General features: G+C 48.2%; 7 non-coding genes and 1 pseudogene across 7 annotated transcripts; all 8 read right to left on the bottom strand.

The window, feature by feature from the left end:
• Window positions 1-1,427: 1,427 nt before the first annotated feature.
• Window positions 1,428-1,618, bottom strand: LOC142726939 (U2 spliceosomal RNA). Its single transcript, XR_012877147.1, has one exon. It is a non-coding gene; the product is annotated as a U2 spliceosomal RNA (small nuclear RNA).
• Window positions 1,619-2,892: 1,274 nt separating this feature from the next.
• On the bottom strand, window positions 2,893-3,083 carry LOC142726940 (U2 spliceosomal RNA). Its single transcript, XR_012877148.1, has one exon. It is a non-coding gene; the product is annotated as a U2 spliceosomal RNA (small nuclear RNA).
• A 1,274-nt stretch (window positions 3,084-4,357) lies between these two features.
• Window positions 4,358-4,548, bottom strand: LOC142726941 (U2 spliceosomal RNA). The gene has a single exon (XR_012877149.1). It is a non-coding gene; the product is annotated as a U2 spliceosomal RNA (small nuclear RNA).
• Window positions 4,549-5,822: 1,274 nt separating this feature from the next.
• Window positions 5,823-6,013, bottom strand: LOC142726942 (U2 spliceosomal RNA). The gene has a single exon (XR_012877150.1). It is a non-coding gene; the product is annotated as a U2 spliceosomal RNA (small nuclear RNA).
• Window positions 6,014-7,287: 1,274 nt separating this feature from the next.
• On the bottom strand, window positions 7,288-7,475 carry LOC142726895 (U2 spliceosomal RNA). The gene has a single exon (XR_012877122.1). It is a non-coding gene; the product is annotated as a U2 spliceosomal RNA (small nuclear RNA).
• Window positions 7,476-19,433: 11,958 nt separating this feature from the next.
• On the bottom strand, window positions 19,434-19,619 carry LOC142726896 (U2 spliceosomal RNA). The gene has a single exon (XR_012877123.1). It is a non-coding gene; the product is annotated as a U2 spliceosomal RNA (small nuclear RNA).
• Window positions 19,620-20,394: 775 nt separating this feature from the next.
• LOC142726914 (U2 spliceosomal RNA) lies at window positions 20,395-20,464 on the bottom strand (annotated as a pseudogene).
• Window positions 20,465-21,738: 1,274 nt separating this feature from the next.
• LOC142726944 (U2 spliceosomal RNA) lies at window positions 21,739-21,929 on the bottom strand. Its single transcript, XR_012877151.1, has one exon. It is a non-coding gene; the product is annotated as a U2 spliceosomal RNA (small nuclear RNA).
• Window positions 21,930-22,100: the final 171 nt, after the last annotated feature.

Consider the following 22,100-nt stretch of genomic DNA (forward strand, 5'->3'; position numbering starts at 1 on the left):
ACTAAGCCTCTCTCCCAAATAGCAGCACGGGGGTGAAGTCCAGGCGAACCTGGACGATCCCCCGAGGCCGAGAGAGAGGGTACCTGAGCACCTTCTGACCAAAAACCTCCTGTATAAATACACTTGGTCTTAGCCAAAAGGCCGAGAAGCGATAACCCGAATGGGCCGGCCGTTGACCGAGCCTGCCTAATACTGCTGTTCACCCCTTGCAGCGATTGATTCAGCCTACTCCTAGGCAATTCCATGGGGCCCTGCAGGCTCACACACATTTACAGCTACTAAGCGGGAGGGAGGTGAATAAAGGCCGGAGAGGAAGCTACACAGGATTTGCTTCTTTTGCTTGCACCACAATGCAGTGCTGAAAGAGGAGGAATCTACATAAAAACGCCTTCTTGGCAACGCCCAAATGCCCTCCTGCCGTGCAAATACTGGCGGCGGCAGCAGTAGCAGTAAGTGCATGCCCACTGCCACCCCTTCTCCTTTCACACCTTGTATCAGCTTTAATCCAGTCAGGTGCTGCCTGCTGAGCAGCACTGACCAACACTGCCTGGGCCCAGGCTTTTATCTCTGAGGCCCCATTATGATGTCAGAAAGCTGGCTCTGGAATCCTGAGGGCTCCACTATGACACGTGCAAAGTTCCGTCTGAACTTTATATAAGACGGTGAGGCTCAGTCAGTCACTCAGTGTTGCCTGAGAGGGCAACACTGCAACAGCCGGCCGCCAGGCTGTCTTTTTTTTGCACAGCTAGTTGCCTCCAGGAGGCCACAAGAGGGAGACAAGGGACTGCAAAATGGAAAATAGGCATCCACCAACTTTACAGACAACTTGTTCTCCTTGCTCCTACAACCTCCATCCTTGCACAGTTTGTTATTCTTCCAGGTAACAAAGTAACAAATCCAAATTGCTGCTCTCTTTGTAGGCAAGCAAGGCTTTGTTGCAACTGCAATTCTTACTTCTTCTTGAAATGTAGGGACGACAGTACATTCCATCACATCCATCTAGTGTACACAGGTAGGTCCATTGTGGCGGGTAGGCGGCTGGCTGCTTTAATGGCTGTTTGCTGTTCCCCTACTCCACTATTTGACTGTGGTGCTGCATCAATCAGTGGCTGGCTCAGGTGCAGCTCTTTAACTTACCTAGGAGGGAGGGCGGAGAGAAGACAAGGAAGGTGAATGAGCTGTTCCAATGTGAAATGCCGGAAACACAGAAACACAGAAGACACACACACACACACACAACAAGAGGTGGCAATGTATTAATTAATTGCATTTAATAAATGAGCTCATTATCACACATGACTGTACAAATGCATTGTCCAACAGGTGTTGAAATAATGGGATTAAAAGGGGAGATCCCTTCAGAAAGACAGAAACAATGGCAAAGAGAAAAAACACTTTTGGAATCTGCTTTTAGTCAACACATAAGGAAAGGGTGCACCGGTCCTGGAAATACTGCAATACCAGGTCAATGCGTGGAGTGGACAGAGCAAGCTCTATTTCCATCTCCCTGTTCTAAAAATCCATTTAATATATGGTCCCCAGATAGGGGACGTATCAGATATTAAACTGATAAGAACAGATACTACACTTGATCTTAGCCAAAAGGCCGAGAAGCGATAACCCGAATGGGCCGGCCGTTGACCGAGCCTGCCTAATACTGCTGTTCACCCCTTGCAGCGATTGATTCAGCCTACTCCTAGGCAATTCCATGGGGCCCTGCAGGCTCACACACATTTACAGCTACTAAGCGGGAGGGAGGTGAATAAAGGCCGGAGAGGAAGCTACACAGGATTTGCTTCTTTTGCTTGCACCACAATGCAGTGCTGAAAGAGGAGGAATCTACATAAAAACGCCTTCTTGGCAACGCCCAAATGCCCTCCTGCCGTGCAAATACTGGCGGCGGCAGCAGTAGCAGTAAGTGCATGCCCACTGCCACCCCTTCTCCTTTCACACCTTGTATCAGCTTTAATCCAGTCAGGTGCTGCCTGCTGAGCAGCACTGACCAACACTGCCTGGGCCCAGGCTTTTATCTCTGAGGCCCCATTATGATGTCAGAAAGCTGGCTCTGGAATCCTGAGGGCTCCACTATGACACGTGCAAAGTTCCGTCTGAACTTTATATAAGACGGTGAGGCTCAGTCAGTCACTCAGTGTTGCCTGAGAGGGCAACACTGCAACAGCCGGCCGCCAGGCTGTCTTTTTTTTGCACAGCTAGTTGCCTCCAGGAGGCCACAAGAGGGAGACAAGGGACTGCAAAATGGAAAATAGGCATCCACCAACTTTACAGACAACTTGTTCTCCTTGCTCCTACAACCTCCATCCTTGCACAGTTTGTTATTCTTCCAGGTAACAAAGTAACAAATCCAAATTGCTGCTCTCTTTGTAGGCAAGCAAGGCTTTGTTGCAACTGCAATTCTTACTTCTTCTTGAAATGTAGGGACGACAGTACATTCCATCACATCCATCTAGTGTACACAGGTAGGTCCATTGTGGCGGGTAGGCGGCTGGCTGCTTTAATGGCTGTTTGCTGTTCCCCTACTCCACTATTTGACTGTGGTGCTGCATCAATCAGTGGCTGGCTCAGGTGCAGCTCTTTAACTTACCTAGGAGGGAGGGCGGAGAGAAGACAAGGAAGGTGAATGAGCTGTTCCAATGTGAAATGCCGGAAACACAGAAACACAGAAGACACACACACACACACACAACAAGAGGTGGCAATGTATTAATTAATTGCATTTAATAAATGAGCTCATTATCACACATGACTGTACAAATGCATTGTCCAACAGGTGTTGAAATAATGGGATTAAAAGGGGAGATCCCTTCAGAAAGACAGAAACAATGGCAAAGAGAAAAAACACTTTTGGAATCTGCTTTTAGTCAACACATAAGGAAAGGGTGCACCGGTCCTGGAAATACTGCAATACCAGGTCAATGCGTGGAGTGGACAGAGCAAGCTCTATTTCCATCTCCCTGTTCTAAAAATCCATTTAATATATGGTCCCCAGATAGGGGACGTATCAGATATTAAACTGATAAGAACAGATACTACACTTGATCTTAGCCAAAAGGCCGAGAAGCGATAACCCGAATGGGCCGGCCGTTGACCGAGCCTGCCTAATACTGCTGTTCACCCCTTGCAGCGATTGATTCAGCCTACTCCTAGGCAATTCCATGGGGCCCTGCAGGCTCACACACATTTACAGCTACTAAGCGGGAGGGAGGTGAATAAAGGCCGGAGAGGAAGCTACACAGGATTTGCTTCTTTTGCTTGCACCACAATGCAGTGCTGAAAGAGGAGGAATCTACATAAAAACGCCTTCTTGGCAACGCCCAAATGCCCTCCTGCCGTGCAAATACTGGCGGCGGCAGCAGTAGCAGTAAGTGCATGCCCACTGCCACCCCTTCTCCTTTCACACCTTGTATCAGCTTTAATCCAGTCAGGTGCTGCCTGCTGAGCAGCACTGACCAACACTGCCTGGGCCCAGGCTTTTATCTCTGAGGCCCCATTATGATGTCAGAAAGCTGGCTCTGGAATCCTGAGGGCTCCACTATGACACGTGCAAAGTTCCGTCTGAACTTTATATAAGACGGTGAGGCTCAGTCAGTCACTCAGTGTTGCCTGAGAGGGCAACACTGCAACAGCCGGCCGCCAGGCTGTCTTTTTTTTGCACAGCTAGTTGCCTCCAGGAGGCCACAAGAGGGAGACAAGGGACTGCAAAATGGAAAATAGGCATCCACCAACTTTACAGACAACTTGTTCTCCTTGCTCCTACAACCTCCATCCTTGCACAGTTTGTTATTCTTCCAGGTAACAAAGTAACAAATCCAAATTGCTGCTCTCTTTGTAGGCAAGCAAGGCTTTGTTGCAACTGCAATTCTTACTTCTTCTTGAAATGTAGGGACGACAGTACATTCCATCACATCCATCTAGTGTACACAGGTAGGTCCATTGTGGCGGGTAGGCGGCTGGCTGCTTTAATGGCTGTTTGCTGTTCCCCTACTCCACTATTTGACTGTGGTGCTGCATCAATCAGTGGCTGGCTCAGGTGCAGCTCTTTAACTTACCTAGGAGGGAGGGCGGAGAGAAGACAAGGAAGGTGAATGAGCTGTTCCAATGTGAAATGCCGGAAACACAGAAACACAGAAGACACACACACACACACACAACAAGAGGTGGCAATGTATTAATTAATTGCATTTAATAAATGAGCTCATTATCACACATGACTGTACAAATGCATTGTCCAACAGGTGTTGAAATAATGGGATTAAAAGGGGAGATCCCTTCAGAAAGACAGAAACAATGGCAAAGAGAAAAAACACTTTTGGAATCTGCTTTTAGTCAACACATAAGGAAAGGGTGCACCGGTCCTGGAAATACTGCAATACCAGGTCAATGCGTGGAGTGGACAGAGCAAGCTCTATTTCCATCTCCCTGTTCTAAAAATCCATTTAATATATGGTCCCCAGATAGGGGACGTATCAGATATTAAACTGATAAGAACAGATACTACACTTGATCTTAGCCAAAAGGCCGAGAAGCGATAACCCGAATGGGCCGGCCGTTGACCGAGCCTGCCTAATACTGCTGTTCACCCCTTGCAGCGATTGATTCAGCCTACTCCTAGGCAATTCCATGGGGCCCTGCAGGCTCACACACATTTACAGCTACTAAGCGGGAGGGAGGTGAATAAAGGCCGGAGAGGAAGCTACACAGGATTTGCTTCTTTTGCTTGCACCACAATGCAGTGCTGAAAGAGGAGGAATCTACATAAAAACGCCTTCTTGGCAACGCCCAAATGCCCTCCTGCCGTGCAAATACTGGCGGCGGCAGCAGTAGCAGTAAGTGCATGCCCACTGCCACCCCTTCTCCTTTCACACCTTGTATCAGCTTTAATCCAGTCAGGTGCTGCCTGCTGAGCAGCACTGACCAACACTGCCTGGGCCCAGGCTTTTATCTCTGAGGCCCCATTATGATGTCAGAAAGCTGGCTCTGGAATCCTGAGGGCTCCACTATGACACGTGCAAAGTTCCGTCTGAACTTTATATAAGACGGTGAGGCTCAGTCAGTCACTCAGTGTTGCCTGAGAGGGCAACACTGCAACAGCCGGCCGCCAGGCTGTCTTTTTTTTGCACAGCTAGTTGCCTCCAGGAGGCCACAAGAGGGAGACAAGGGACTGCAAAATGGAAAATAGGCATCCACCAACTTTACAGACAACTTGTTCTCCTTGCTCCTACAACCTCCATCCTTGCACAGTTTGTTATTCTTCCAGGTAACAAAGTAACAAATCCAAATTGCTGCTCTCTTTGTAGGCAAGCAAGGCTTTGTTGCAACTGCAATTCTTACTTCTTCTTGAAATGTAGGGACGACAGTACATTCCATCACATCCATCTAGTGTACACAGGTAGGTCCATTGTGGCGGGTAGGCGGCTGGCTGCTTTAATGGCTGTTTGCTGTTCCCCTACTCCACTATTTGACTGTGGTGCTGCATCAATCAGTGGCTGGCTCAGGTGCAGCTCTTTAACTTACCTAGGAGGGAGGGCGGAGAGAAGACAAGGAAGGTGAATGAGCTGTTCCAATGTGAAATGCCGGAAACACAGAAACACAGAAGACACACACACACACACACAACAAGAGGTGGCAATGTATTAATTAATTGCATTTAATAAATGAGCTCATTATCACACATGACTGTACAAATGCATTGTCCAACAGGTGTTGAAATAATGGGATTAAAAGGGGAGATCCCTTCAGAAAGACAGAAACAATGGCAAAGAGAAAAAACACTTTTGGAATCTGCTTTTAGTCAACACATAAGGAAAGGGTGCACCGGTCCTGGAAATACTGCAATACCAGGTCAATGCGTGGAGTGGACAGAGCAAGCTCTATTTCCATCTCCCTGTTCTAAAAATCCATTTAATATATGGTCCCCAGATAGGGGACGTATCAGATATTAAACTGATAAGAACAGATACTACACTTGATCTTAGCCAAAAGGCCGAGAAGCGATAACCCGAATGGGCCGGCCGTTGACCGAGCCTGCCTAATACTGCTGTTCACCCCTTGCAGCGATTGATTCAGCCTACTCCTAGGCAATTCCATGGGGCCCTGCAGGCTCACACACATTTACAGCTACTAAGCGGGAGGGAGGTGAATAAAGGCCGGAGAGGAAGCTACACAGGATTTGCTTCTTTTGCTTGCACCACAATGCAGTGCTGAAAGAGGAGGAATCTACATAAAAACGCCTTCTTGGCAACGCCCAAATGCCCTCCTGCCGTGCAAATACTGGCGGCGGCAGCAGTAGCAGTAAGTGCATGCCCACTGCCACCCCTTCTCCTTTCACACCTTGTATCAGCTTTAATCCAGTCAGGTGCTGCCTGCTGAGCAGCACTGACCAACACTGCCTGGGCCCAGGCTTTTATCTCTGAGGCCCCATTATGATGTCAGAAAGCTGGCTCTGGAATCCTGAGGGCTCCACTATGACACGTGCAAAGTTCCGTCTGAACTTTATATAAGACGGTGAGGCTCAGTCAGTCACTCAGTGTTGCCTGAGAGGGCAACACTGCAACAGCCGGCCGCCAGGCTGTCTTTTTTTTGCACAGCTAGTTGCCTCCAGGAGGCCACAAGAGGGAGACAAGGGACTGCAAAATGGAAAATAGGCATCCACCAACTTTACAGACAACTTGTTCTCCTTGCTCCTACAACCTCCATCCTTGCACAGTTTGTTATTCTTCCAGGTAACAAAGTAACAAATCCAAATTGCTGCTCTCTTTGTAGGCAAGCAAGGCTTTGTTGCAACTGCAATTCTTACTTCTTCTTGAAATGTAGGGACGACAGTACATTCCATCACATCCATCTAGTGTACACAGGTAGGTCCATTGTGGCGGGTAGGCGGCTGGCTGCTTTAATGGCTGTTTGCTGTTCCCCTACTCCACTATTTGACTGTGGTGCTGCATCAATCAGTGGCTGGCTCAGGTGCAGCTCTTTAACTTACCTAGGAGGGAGGGCGGAGAGAAGACAAGGAAGGTGAATGAGCTGTTCCAATGTGAAATGCCGGAAACACAGAAACACAGAAGACACACACACACACACACAACAAGAGGTGGCAATGTATTAATTAATTGCATTTAATAAATGAGCTCATTATCACACATGACTGTACAAATGCATTGTCCAACAGGTGTTGAAATAATGGGATTAAAAGGGGAGATCCCTTCAGAAAGACAGAAACAATGGCAAAGAGAAAAAACACTTTTGGAATCTGCTTTTAGTCAACACATAAGGAAAGGGTGCACCGGTCCTGGAAATACTGCAATACCAGGTCAATGCGTGGAGTGGACAGAGCAAGCTCTATTTCCATCTCCCTGTTCTAAAAATCCATTTAATATATGGTCCCCAGATAGGGGACGTATCAGATATTAAACTGATAAGAACAGATTTTTTGATTGAAAATTGCTTTATTGACAATCAATCGTCATCATACAAACATTACTGCGACGCAGCGCAAGCCATGAAGCAGCAAATAATAAATAATAACAGTCGTCAAACATAACATGACAGTATAATACACAGTACAGGCTAGCCTATGCTATACATTACACCACATGCTACACTAACATTCTTGCATTCACTAAAGCCAAACAACAAAGCATTACAGACAAGTGATGGGATAGGGGAGTGGGTAGGAGGGGATAGGGAAGGGGGAAATCACAGGCCCGAAGCTTTATTGAAAGACAACACACAAGAAGGGAGAGTGGGGGGAAGGGGAGTATCAGTCCTCTTCCTCATCGACGTCCGGGCTGTCCCAGGTGGAATAGTCTCTGAGCAGGCTGTGGATCAGCCTGCGGCAGTCCTGGACGGACACACTCTCTCTCCGCAAAATTAGACGGTTCCTGGCAAACCATATAGCGTCCTTAAAGCAGTTCATAAGGCGCCAGGCTTCCTGGATTGCTCCATCCGTGGTATTCCCAGGAAATAGTCCATAAAGTACCGAGCGGTACGACAGTCTGTTCCTGGGTACTGAGTCCTTGAGTTCATGTTCCAAGGCTTTCAACAGACCCTGTGCAAAGGGGCACTGCCAGAAAATGTGCAAAGATGTTTCCTCCGTGAAGGGGCACCTGGGGCAGTACCGGGTCTTGCACAGGTTGCGGGCATGCATGAATGACCTAAGAGGCAGTCCTCCCTGGATGGCCATCCATGAAATGTCCTTGTGCCCGTTGGTCAACCTGCCAGATGACACGTTAGTCCAAACAGTCTCCAACGTGTCGGCATGAAGCCCTGGAACAGACTCCAGTGAGTCCTTTGCTCTGATGTGCTTGTGGATCGTCTTAGGTTTCCACAAGTCGGGCTTAAGACCCTCCAGTTGATGCTCCCTCACAAACCGGACGACATCTCCGTAGAACCAGGGAGCGTGCCAGTTGTAAGGGAAGGAGCTGTCCCACTTGTCCCAGCCAAAACCTCGCCAGAGGGGAAGGAGGAAGTAGCGGGACATGGCCTTGCCCGCAGAGCCGTTTGCTGTCCTCAGAGTCCTACGAACACAGTCACATACAAAAGCGATCCGCAACAGAGTGGGAATGTCGGGTATACCCTTCCCACCTTTGCGGGGCTCCTTGTACATAACAGTCCGCTTTACTCTGTCCATTTTCGAGCCCCAGATGAAGCGAAACACAGTCCTGGTAATGGCCCTCGAGACGGTGGCAAGAGGGGGCCATGCCTGTGCAGTGTATTGTAGCACAGGCAAGACTTCGTTACGCAGGACCATTGCTTTGCCCTCAATAGTGAGTTGTCTGAGGCTCCACAGTCCGATCCTTTGGTTGACTTTGGCCAAGCGTTCTTCCCACGACTTTAGGGCTGCACCTTCCTTACCGAACCAGACTCCCAGAATTTTGATGAAGTCCGGCTTGATAGTAAACGGGAAGGAGGCAGGAGAAGGCAGGTACCACTTTCCGAAGAGCATGGCTTCCGACTTCCCGCAGTTGACTTTTGCCCCTGAAGCGCGTCCGAACTCCTCGCAGGTCTGGACGAGTGCAGTCACCGAACTCTGGTCAGCGCAGAAGACGGTCACGTCGTCCATGTACAGCGAGCATTTGACCTCGAAGTGTCCTGGACCTGGTGCGGTGATCCCTCTGATCTCTCCATTCTGCCGGATAGCCTCTGCGAAGAGCTCTATAACACAAACAAAAAGGAGAGGTGAAAGAGGACAGCCTTGTCTAACCCCCGACGATACAGGAAAGGGGTCAGTCTTCCAGCCGTTCACCAGCACCGAGCTGTAAATGTCGCAATACATCAGGTTAACATACAAACAGAACAACCTGCCAAGCCGCAGCCTACGCAGAGCCTTACCCATGAATTCGTGAGAGACCCGGTCAAAAGCCTTCTCCTGATCCAGACTGACCAGGGCCGCGTGTGTACGGCGGCTTTGCATGTAATGCACCGTGTCCCTCACCAGGGCAAGACTGTCGGCCACCCTACGGCCAGGAATGCCGCAGGTTTGGTCCGATCCGATGATCTGTCCGATGACAACCTTCAGTCTGTTGGCCAATACTTTGGCGAGGATCTTGTAGTCCACGTTCAGGAGAGAGATGGGACGCCAGTTTTTCAGGTCACATCTCTCCCCCTTCCGCTTATACAAGATCGTGATCATGCCTTCTCTCAAGGACGGTGGCATTCTACCCTCCACCACCATCTCCTCATAGAGCTCCAGCAGGTCCGGACAGATCAAGTCCCCCAGCGCTACATAGAGCTCTGCTGGGAGACCATCACTGCCCGGGGTCCTGCCGGGTCTGAAGGATTTAGCGGCAGAGAGCAGTTCCTCCACCGTCAGGGGTACATCCATAGCCTCCGTACCTGCAGGATCAAGATGATTAGTGATACCTGACAGGAATTTATCGGCGGCTTCGGGGTCAGTGGTTTTCCGGGAGTAGAGGCTTCGGTAGTAGTCTGTGACGACTCCCATCACCTCCTTCTTCCCAGAATGCATGTTTCCGGTCTCATCTCGAAGTTCCCTCAGGGGCGTGTGGCCGGCATGGAGTTTCCTGAAAAAGAACGAGTTACATTTCTCACCCTTCTCCAGGTTCTCCACCTTGGAACGAAAGACAATTCGCTTGGATTCCTCCTCAAAGTGCCTTTTCAGGCCCTTTTTGGCTTCCTCCAGCTCCTTCCTGACGTCCCAGCCGCATTGAAGGAGGTCTTGCAGGGATCGCAGCTGACGCTGCATCTCTCTGAAGTCTCTCTTCCTCTCACACGCCTGTTGACGACTTTTTGCTTGAAAGAAACAACGAAATTCAACTTTAACATATTCCCACCAGTCACAGGTTTTGTCAAAGAAAACTTTATCATTCCTCCAAACAATATAGGCGTCTCTAAGTTCCGCCAGTACCTCCTCTCTTTCCAGCAGGGCACAATTCAGCTTCCAGGAGCCAGGGCCGGGAGGAAAACCGTGGCCGATGGCACCCTGGAAGAGAATGGCCCTGTGGTCGGAGAAGAAGCAGGGGACCATGGAGTGCCCATGCTGCTTGACTGCCCGGGAGGTGAACACAAAGTCAATCCGAGAACGAAGTGAGCCATCGGGTCGGCTCCATGAATAGTTCACAGAGCCGATCCCCATGGAGCCCACAACGTCCTGCAAGGATGCTTCGGTTACCATCTCGATAAGCAGTTTGGAACTGACATCCAGTTTGATTGAAGTGCCGGAACTTCGTCCATCCTCTTCGATGGGGCAGTTGAAGTCCCCGGCCATCACCACTGCCCTAGTGGTGGCGAGCTGGGTCCGCAGGGTCTGGAATAGTTCCAGGCGCTCAGCCTTCATAGGGGGAGCGTACACGTTGATGAGCCTAATCGGCTCTCCTGCCCAGGAACCGTCTACGACCAACAAGCGGCCGCAGGCGAGCTCCTGGACAGAGTCAACAGTAAATACGCCTCCCCTAATCAGGATGGCAACCCCTGCAGACTTACAGTCGCCCCCACCAGACCAGTAGGACGGGCCATGGGTCCACTGCCTGGCCAGATGATGGTATGACCTGGAAGAGGGGAGAGTACATTCCTGCAGCATAAATACATCACTCGACTGCTTGGAAAGAAAAGTTAGCACCATCTGACATCTAGTCCTATCTCTAACACTCCTCACATTGAGGCTAAAGATGTTAAGTTTAGCAGCCATGGGGGAGAATAAAGAAGGTCAGTGCAAACGATACACCTTAGTTACCAGTCCGGTCGGGCGGATCCTCCTCTCCTGGCGGGTCCGAAAGATCCAGCAGGCCCTCTGACAAAAATTGTTCCAGGATTGTAGCCACCTGGATGTCTGTTGTGAAGTCGATGACCTCAGGTTCAGACACGAGTTCCTCCACCATCTGCTCCATTTCCTCCTGCTGCGCAAGGGAATCTTCGCAGATTTCTACGACTTGTCGCTTTGAGGACTCAGCAGCTGGGCTGTCCCTCACCTTTCTCTTCCTCTGGATGGCACCTGAGGAGGCAAGAGGGGGAAAATCCTCCAGGGAGAGGACTCCAGCAGCTGGAGGGGAAGATGTTAGTGCTGCTGGAGCTGGGGAGAAGGGAGGCTGGGTTGGGAGAGGTGCAGGTGACAGGACCACTGAGATGGGTGGGTAGGAGAAGGTGAGAGCCTCAGTGGGGGTGACAGGGGTTGGGGACGGGGGGGTGGGGAGGGCCGGGCGAGGGAGGGTGGGAAGGGTAGGGCGAGGGAGGGCCGGGAGACGGGGGGGAGGGACTGTCGTCTTCTTACCATCCTTCTTATTCCCGGTCTTCTGCGCCGCTGGAGCTCTGGCTGGGGCGGGGTTCCCTCTGGCCGGAGCTTTCGCCGCTACAGTTGCCCAGGATCGATCCCTCTTCGGGCAGTCCTTGTAGGAGTGGGCTGCTTGTCCGCAGAGGTTGCACATTGTCCGTTTCGGGCAGTCTTTGGTCTCGTGTCCTGTTACCCGGCAGTTCTTGCAGGCGTCCTCCTTGCAGTCCTTCACCGAATGACCCTTCTTGCTGCATCTCCTGCAGATCTGCGGCATGTCCGGGTAGTAGATGAGGCCGTAGGAGTTGCCCAGCGAGAATGACTGGGGCAGGTGCTGGAGGCCGTCTTCCGCGCTCGAATCCTTGTTCAGTCGGACGATTACCGACCACTTGCCAGTCCAGAAGCCGAGTCCGTTCAGGATGTGGGTGGGTTCCCTCACCACTGTGCAGAACCGCTTCAGGAGCGTGGTGATGTCTTTGCCGGGGGTGTGTGGGTTCCGCATTGAGACCGTCACCCGCCTTTCCTCTCTTTGGACAGGGCAGTTGCCCACAAAGCGAGAGAAAGGGGATTCAGGCCTCGCCGCTTTCACCATCTCCCAGTACCTTCTGCAGATGTTGATCGAAGCGAAGGTCACGAAGAACATCCCGGTCATGAAGGCCTGGATGCTGATGGTCTCCGGCTTAGCGAAGCCCTGGTCCAGGAGCATCTTCTGGCAGAACACTTCTTCCGTCATGTCCGGCACTCTCCCGTCCACCTCCTTCAGCTTCAGGGCCACAGTCTGCTTCATCCAGGGCTCCAGGGTTGGAGCAGCCTGGTTCGGCTTCCTGGTGGCCTGTTGGCTTGAGGAGGCTTCAGGAGGAGATGTCCTGGCCTGGGTCGGCTCACCTGGTCCATCAGCCTTCTTCTTCTGGGTGGCAGGGTTGCTGGTTGAGGCCATGGCTTCTTCCAGCTGTTCCTGTCGCTTGGGGAGGATCTTCGATAGCTCTTTCCCGAAGGGGGCGGAGCTATGCAAATCTTCTCCTTGCTGGCCGAGGTTCTTTCCACGAAATTTCTTCCGCAGCGGTTCCTCGTCGAGCTTCTTCTGCGGCCGAGCTTCTTCAAAGATCCCCTTCAGCAGCGGCTCTTCTCCGAAGGTCTCTGTCGCAGTTCTCCTTCTTCCCGGCAGCGATCTCCCGGAGCTTCTTCCCCGATGGCGGCTTCTCCCTTCTGGATCTTCGTCTTCGGTGGTTCTTCTCCGCAGTTCGTCGCCGGCTTCGTCTGGAACGCTCTTGGATCGCTAAGCTAGTGTTTATAGCCCCCAGTGGTTCTCCGAGCTATCTATCCTTACAAGGACTGATAAGAACAGATTTTTTTTTTTTTTTTTTTTTTTTTTTTTTTTTATTAAACCATTCAGGTTTTTTTGAATAAAACCGAGAACTGTAGTTGTTCAAACCACCTCTCTATTTTTCAAAAAATCTCATCACTCTGGTTCATTATTTTATTTTTCCATCAAATACAAGATAAGTCAAACAAAATTCCTCAAACTAAATACCTCCATTTTAACATTCGCCATATCCCTTCCGCATCCATACCTTTTTCTAGATCCCATTTATAATAAAAATACAATTTAGCCAATACCATACTAACCACATCCTCCATCTCAAATACTTCTCTTTTATACACATTCAAATTCCTCGTATTCCACAATACTTCTTTCACACAAGTCAGAAAAATCCACAACACTCTATCCTTTTCACTACCCAAACTACACAAACCAAACAAGACAATTTCATACGTCAAACTCTTCAAACCAGTCAATTCTTCGCACAACCCACTCAACTTTTTCCAAACATCCTTTGCATGCTTACACGACCAAAACACATGACTCACATCCTCATCATCCCCACAACCTTCTCTCGGACACCTTTCAGATGCAACCAAACCTCTTCTTTTCTGCACACTCCTTACAGGCAACACTCCATGTACCGACATCCATAACAAATCTTTCTGCTTATTTGACACATCATACGTAACAATCTTCTTCCACACAGACTTAGACTCCATCGAATTCAAACCATTTACAGAACACATCACATTATTCATACACATACTTCTCACAACATTCTTTTCGCTCAAAAATCTCTCCATTCTTACATCCTCTAGCTGGAACTTTTTAATAAATTTTTCAACATACAAATACCACCCTGTGCACTGAAAAGCAATTGGTTTACATAAATTACGTTTTTCCCACCTTAGACGCTGAATCACCGTTCCAGCTAGATACTTCGACATTCTGGAAGCCTTGGATTCTTTAAATAAAAGCTCTACAAAAAACCGTACACAATTAATTCCAATGAAGATCTCCAAATTTGGGAAATCAAGGCCTCCATTTCGTCTGCTTTTCATTAGAATTTCTCTCTTTGCCTTCTCAATCCCGCTCCCCCATAAAAAAAGGAACAAAACTCTATTCACTTTTTTTAACATATCAACAGCAGGAGGAAAAACCAGAGCAACATATAAAATCATAGGTAGAATAATACTTTTGACAATTAAAACCTTCCCCGAAAAAGAAAGATCCCTCATTCTCCACATTTCCAACTTTCTCACAATCCTACCACCTAACTCATCCCAACTTTCTCTCCCTTTCAACTCATCATCAAACACAATACCCAAAATTTTCACACCATCCACCTGTTCCATATCAGAATCACTCACTCGCTCATTACTGAAAAAAAATTTAAATTTGCTCTTACCCCAATTTATTTTAAAAGCAGACGCAATACAAAACATGTTTACAATCAACTTCACTCTGGACATATCATACACTGAATCACACAATACACAAATATCATCCATATATCCCAAAGCTTTCACACGTTTTCCATCACACCCGGGCACCACCAAACCTTTCACAACCTTATCATTTCTAATCATTTGCAACAATGGTTCAATCGCACAAATAAATAGGATGGGAGACAACGGACAACCCTGTCGCACACCAGACATAATACTAAATGATTCGGAAAAAAACCCATTCACCTGCACACAACTCTTTGCATTCGCGTATAAATTCTTCAACAAACTCACAAACTGAACCGGAAAACCCATTCTCTCTAACACTTTAAACAAAAACACATGCGCCACACGATCAAACGCTTTCTCAAAATCTAACGCACACACAATCACCTTCTTATTCCGACCCTTACAATCCTCAAGCATATCCCGCACCAACGCCATATTCTCATGCAATTTCCTTTTTGGTACCGCACATACCTGATCCTCATCAATCACACACCCAATCACATTTCTCATACGATTCGCAATCAGCTTGGCAAAAAATTTATAATCCGTATTCAGCAAAGTAATTGGTCGCCAGTTTTCTAAACGCCTCTTATCTCCTTTTTTATGCAACAGAACTACCATACCCTTCTTCATCACATCACACATATTCGTCCCAGAAAACAACACTCTCATAACATCTATAACATCCTTCCCAATTATGTCCCAATATTTCCCATAGAACTCAGCTGGTATTCCATCGATCCCTGGAGACTTATTTTTAGCCATACTTCCCACCACATCCTTTATTTCACCATCCATAATCTCACCAAGCAAAGACTCACATTCACTTTCAGGAACAAAATTACACACAATATCCAGAAACTCCTCATCATCACCCAAATCACACTTCTTCACATCATACAGTTGTTTATAAAAATCAGACACCACATCAATCACATCCTTACCAAACACCTCTTTATCATCCTTATCCAGTAACACATTCATTCCACTTTTTCCACCACACATTTTTTTAAAGAAAAATCTAGTACATTTCTCGTGATTATCTCTAACCTCCACCTTAGACCTAAATATTATTTCTTTCCCTTTTTCTCGGAACCACTCCTTAATATCTTTTTTTGTTTTTTCCAAATCGTGTCTTACATCCATACCCAAATTTTTACATTGTTGAAGGAACGTCATCCGCATGTTAAAGCGTAAATATTGCAATCTTTTCCTTCTCGCTCTTCTATATCCTATCTGTCTAAAAAACCCACCAATCTTTTTTTTCACCCATACCCACCATTCACACACATTAGAGAAAGAACTTTTCTTTCTAGCCCAAAAACCATATTTTTTCCCAAACCTAGTTTTTACCCTTTCATCACACAGAAAACTGACATTCATCTTCCATACCCCTCTACCATAAAAGAAATTATTTATAACAAAAACCCCCAACAAACACTCGTGATCTGAAAACCACACTCTCTCCTGCGCATAATCTACACATTTCATTGCAGAGGTAGAAAAAAAGAAAAAATCCAGACGAGAATCCGTTCTTCCGTCATCGGCATGATAGGTAAATGGACCTGGTTTCCTGGTGACAGCGTCCTGCAAAGCAAAGTCCTGCAAAATTTTATTCCACAAAACTCCAGTGACATCCACATTAGACTCTGTGGACCCAGCTCGGGCCTGCTTCTCCAGGATACAGTTAATGTCACCAACAATAATGACAGGAACTTTACCGTGTAGAAAAAATTTTAAACTATCAAAAAGTGCCAACCTATCAGTTTTCACAGCATGGCCATAGATATTGATTAGCCTAAACTGCCACCCCTTATAGGCTAGTAACACGCAGACACATCTTCCTTCCTGTATAATTTGAGTCTGTTTGATGACAAACTCATTATTTTTGAAGAGGATACCAATTCCATCATTCCTATTTGTGGAAGAAAAAGACCAAATTGCTTCCCCAAACTTCCATTCTTCTTTCCTAGGCATTTTTGATAAACCACATTCTTGTACGCAAACAATGTCACTGCCCTTAGAGGCCAAAAAGTCCAGGACTGCAGCACGCTTGTGAGCAGAGGAGAACACCCGTACATTTTGTGAGACAATTTTTAATCTCAAAGACATGCGGGCATAGTATGGTTAGTGCAATGGAAAGCCATGAAAAACCAGAACATATCACGTCCCAGGGAAATACATCGCTCTTTCCAGATTCGCCACATTGACTTCACTGAGGAAACCTTCCCCAGGAGAGCTGGGTACTTCTGAGGCCACCTCAGATGACTTAGGGCTAGAACTAGAGTCACTGTCCAACAATGAGAAAGGATTTGCATGAGCCGAATCTTCCAACAAGCCTATCTTCAGTCTCTTCACCGCTTTTCCAGACTTCCCCCTTTTTGAGACAACTTTATGGAAGATTTCCGCACTAGTGGCACTAGGCATCCTGGCCTCCTTCTCGTCCTCCTCCGATATTGACCACTCCACTTTAGCTGAGTCTTCCATTTTTGACTCTGGGCTAGAAAAAGACAAAATTTGCATACTTGCACCATCATCAGGGGAAGCACACCCAATAGGTGGCGCTGTGTCTTCACCTTCCATAGGTATAACCCCAGGTGCTTCATCAACACTTTGCTCTGCAGGAGGGACCACACCCAACTCCATGCTGTTAGTATGTGAGGTTAGAACCTCTCCTAATACAGCTTTCCCTGGGTCCTGACAAGCAGACACAGAAACACTGCCAGCAGGCTCTGAAATTTCCTCAGAAGAGGCAGCAAGGGAACTTGTTGTTCTCACCTGTCTGCCCCATGTTCTTCTCTCTTGTCCTAAGAAAGGAAACACCTTTGGACATTTCCTACAGGTATGGCCAGGCAAACCACAAATATCACACCTGGATGGGGAAATACATGCACTAGCCTCATGTCCGGTTTCCTTGCAATTTCTGCAAACCTTGCCTTTACATGCATCTTTGGTATGCCCGTAGGAAAAACATGATCTGCAAAAGCATGGCATATCTTGGTAATACAGATACCCCTTATTACCACCAATTGAAAAATTAGCAGGAGGATTCATCACTCCTCCAATACAGCTGGAGTCAGGTTTCAGCCTGACCCAGTACTTGATATCACCATTGAAAACTCCCCATAGATTCTTCTGCTCCACACCACCTCTAACATGGGTACAGTAGTGAGCTAAAAAGGCCCTGACCAGCCTTCTATCCAGAAATGGGTTATACATGTGGATGGTAATACATTTCTCCACTGCTGAAAAAAGAGGTTGCACTTCAATAGATGTTAAAGCCTCATGCATGTGTTTCTCCTTGAGCAACTGAAAAACATTTAGACAGTAGGCGGCCTCAAAAAAGGATACATCATACGTAGCAATATTGCTGAAAGCTTGGATACAGAATACCTCTACCAACTTAACTCCAGCCAGGTCCAGAAGGATGTTCTCAATGATGTGCCCAGTATCCACTTCGTCTCTCCTCTGCTCATTTACCACAAAACGAATAGTATTCCGCACTGCTGCCATCTTGATATGGAATGCCCAACGGCACGGTGATCGCTCCCAAAAACGTCGGAGAGGACTCCACGAAAGACCGAACCCCCGGCCCAGACCAGGCAATAAACCTGATCTGAGCCAAAAGGCCGAGAAGCGATAACCCGAATGGGCCGGCCGTTGACCGAGCCTGCCTAATACTGCTGTTCACCCCTTGCAGCGATTGATTCAGCCTACTCCTAGGCAATTCCATGGGGCCCTGCAGGCTCACACACATTTACAGCTACTAAGCGGGAGGGAGGTGAATAAAGGCCGGAGAGGAAGCTACACAGGATTTGCTTCTTTTGCTTGCACCACAATGCAGTGCTGAAAGAGGAGGAATCTACATAAAAACGCCTTCTTGGCAACGCCCAAATGCCCTCCTGCCGTGCAAATACTGGCGGCGGCAGCAGTAGCAGTAAGTGCATGCCCACTGCCACCCCTTCTCCTTTCACACCTTGTATCAGCTTTAATCCAGTCAGGTGCTGCCTGCTGAGCAGCACTGACCAACACTGCCTGGGCCCAGGCTTTTATCTCTGAGGCCCCATTATGATGTCAGAAAGCTGGCTCTGGAATCCTGAGGGCTCCACTATGACACGTGCAAAGTTCCGTCTGAACTTTATATAAGACGGTGAGGCTCAGTCAGTCACTCAGTGTTGCCTGAGAGGGCAACACTGCAACAGCCGGCCGCCAGGCTGTCTTTTTTTTGCACAGCTAGTTGCCTCCAGGAGGCCACAAGAGGGAGACAAGGGACTGCAAAATGGAAAATAGGCATCCACCAACTTTACAGACAACTTGTTCTCCTTGCTCCTACAACCTCCATCCTTGCACAGTTTGTTATTCTTCCAGGTAACAAAGTAACAAATCCAAATTGCTGCTCTCTTTGTAGGCAAGCAAGGCTTTGTTGCAACTGCAATTCTTACTTCTTCTTGAAATGTAGGGACGACAGTACATTCCATCACATCCATCTAGTGTACACAGGTAGGTCCATTGTGGCGGGTAGGCGGCTGGCTGCTTTAATGGCTGTTTGCTGTTCCCCTACTCCACTATTTGACTGTGGTGCTGCATCAATCAGTGGCTGGCTCAGGTGCAGCTCTTTAACTTACCTAGGAGGGAGGGCGGAGAGAAGACAAGGAAGGTGAATGAGCTGTTCCAATGTGAAATGCCGGAAACACAGAAACACAGAAGACACACACACACACACACAACAAGAGGTGGCAATGTATTAATTAATTGCATTTAATAAATGAGCTCATTATCACACATGACTGTACAAATGCATTGTCCAACAGGTGTTGAAATAATGGGATTAAAAGGGGAGATCCCTTCAGAAAGACAGAAACAATGGCAAAGAGAAAAAACACTTTTGGAATCTGCTTTTAGTCAACACATAAGGAAAGGGTGCACCGGTCCTGGAAATACTGCAATACCAGGTCAATGCGTGGAGTGGACAGAGCAAGCTCTATTTCCATCTCCCTGTTCTAAAAATCCATTTAATATATGGTCCCCAGATAGGGGACGTATCAGATATTAAACTGATAAGAACAGATTTTTTATTGAAAGCCCGAGTCGTGCTTTCTATCACCCAAGTGCATAAAAAGTGCAGAGGTGCCACACAAAAAGTGCACAAGGATGCGGTCTATCGCAGCCCTTCTCTTAAAAGAGAGAGGCCCCGCATAACCATTCCCTGACCCTCCAAACCATAGGCCTAGAGGATCAAGGATCGATGGTCCCCCCTCGCCGAAGCTTAGGGAGACCCAAACACACTCCTAGGCTTCTACCTGGGCTGCCACCCCAGTGTCCACCTAGGAGCCTGCATCCTAGTTGCACCTCCCCTCCGAAGAAGGGAGGCCGGGTTGCAGGGGAAAAAGGAACCAGAAGGCCACACATTTTCCCCCTAGACCTCAGGAGGGTCCCAAAAGGGCACCGCATCCCAAAATCCTTGTGACAAACGTGACAAACACACAGTGAAAAACAAAATTAAATAAGTGGATGTGCGCTGTGATACAGCCTGGACATCCGCCAGGTATAAAAAAATTCCTCATCTCCCAGCCAGAAGGCCGGGAGAATAAAGGTGTGTGCTCATATAGCGTGAAAGAGAGTGCGTGCAAGTGTGCCTTCACTCAGTAGGATCCCACCCCCAGTGAGTTAGGGCACCCCAGGGTCACCAGCCCTGGGGCACATAGCAACTCGGGCTTCCAAACTACCCGGCCTAATGACCTCGATCCGGCGGTCGCCTGGTCACCTACAAATGGTACCTTTAAACCAAATGCGTACACCAGAGCGATGACCGTTGTGGTTCCCTGCCCTCACCTCGGCGTTCTGTCATCCCCCTACGATGGCCCACGTACCACCGGCAGGGATGATTACTAACCTCAGCTTGAGCAGGTACTACACTTGATCTTAGCCAAAAGGCCGAGAAGCGATAACCCGAATGGGCCGGCCGTTGACCGAGCCTGCCTAATACTGCTGTTCACCCCTTGCAGCGATTGATTCAGCCTACTCCTAGGCAATTCCATGGGGCCCTGCAGGCTCACACACATTTACAGCTACTAAGCGGGAGGGAGGTGAATAAAGGCCGGAGAGGAAGCTACACAGGATTTGCTTCTTTTGCTTGCACCACAATGCAGTGCTGAAAGAGGAGGAATCTACATAAAAACGCCTTCTTGGCAACGCCCAAATGCCCTCCTGCCGTGCAAATACTGGCGGCGGCAGCAGTAGCAGTAAGTGCATGCCCACTGCCACCCCTTCTCCTTTCACACCTTGTATCAGCTTTAATCCAGTCAGGTGCTGCCTGCTGAGCAGCACTGACCAACACTGCCTGGGCCCAGGCTTTTATCTCTGAGGCCCCATTATGATGTCAGAAAGCTGGCTCTGGAATCCTGAGGGCTCCACTATGACACGTGCAAAGTTCCGTCTGAACTTTATATAAGACGGTGAGGCTCAGTCAGTCACTCAGTGTTGCCTGAGAGGGCAACACTGCAACAGCCGGCCGCCAGGCTGTCTTTTTTTTGCACAGCTAGTTGCCTCCAGGAGGCCACAAGAGGGAGACAAGGGACTGCAAAATGGAAAATAGGCATCCACCAACTTTACAGACAACTTGTTCTCCTTGCTCCTACAACCTCCATCCTTGCACAGTTTGTTATTCTTCCAGGTAACAAAGTAACAAATCCAAATTGCTGCTCTCTTTGTAGGCAAGCAAGGCTTTGTTGCAACTGCAATTCTTACTTCTTCTTGAAATGTAGGGACGACAGTACATTCCATCACATCCATCTAGTGTACACAGGTAGGTCCATTGTGGCGGGTAGGCGGCTGGCTGCTTTAATGGCTGTTTGCTGTTCCCCTACTCCACTATTTGACTGTGGTGCTGCATCAATCAGTGGCTGGCTCAGGTGCAGCTCTTTAACTTACCTAGGAGGGAGGGCGGAGAGAAGACAAGGAAGGTGAATGAGCTGTTCCAATGTGAAATGCCGGAAACACAGAAACACAGAAGACACACACACACACACACAACAAGAGGTGGCAATGTATTAATTAATTGCATTTAATAAATGAGCTCATTATCACACATGACTGTACAAATGCATTGTCCAACAGGTGTTGAAATAATGGGATTAAAAGGGGAGATCCCTTCAGAAAGACAGAAACAATGGCAAAGAGAAAAAACACTTTTGGAATCTGCTTTTAGTCAACACATAAGGAAAGGGTGCACCGGTCCTGGAAATACTGCAATACCAGGTCAATGCGTGGAGTGGACAGAGCAAGCTCTATTTCCATCTCCCTGTTCTAAAAATCCATTTAATATATGGTCCCCAGATAGGGGACGTATCAGATATTAAACTGATAAGAACAGATACTACACTTGATCTTAGCCAAAAGGCCGAGAAGCGATAACCCGAATGGGCCGGCCGTTGACCGAGCCTGCCTAATACTGCTGTTCACCCCTTGCAGCGATTGATTCAGCCTACTCCTAGGCAATTCCATGGGGCCCTGCAGGCTCACACACATTTACAGCTACTAAGCGGGAGGGAGGTGAATAAAGGCCGGAGAGGAAGCTACACAG

Source organism: Rhinoderma darwinii, unplaced genomic scaffold, assembly GCF_050947455.1.
Source record: "Rhinoderma darwinii isolate aRhiDar2 unplaced genomic scaffold, aRhiDar2.hap1 Scaffold_643, whole genome shotgun sequence".
Lineage (NCBI taxonomy): Eukaryota > Metazoa > Chordata > Amphibia > Anura > Rhinodermatidae > Rhinoderma > Rhinoderma darwinii.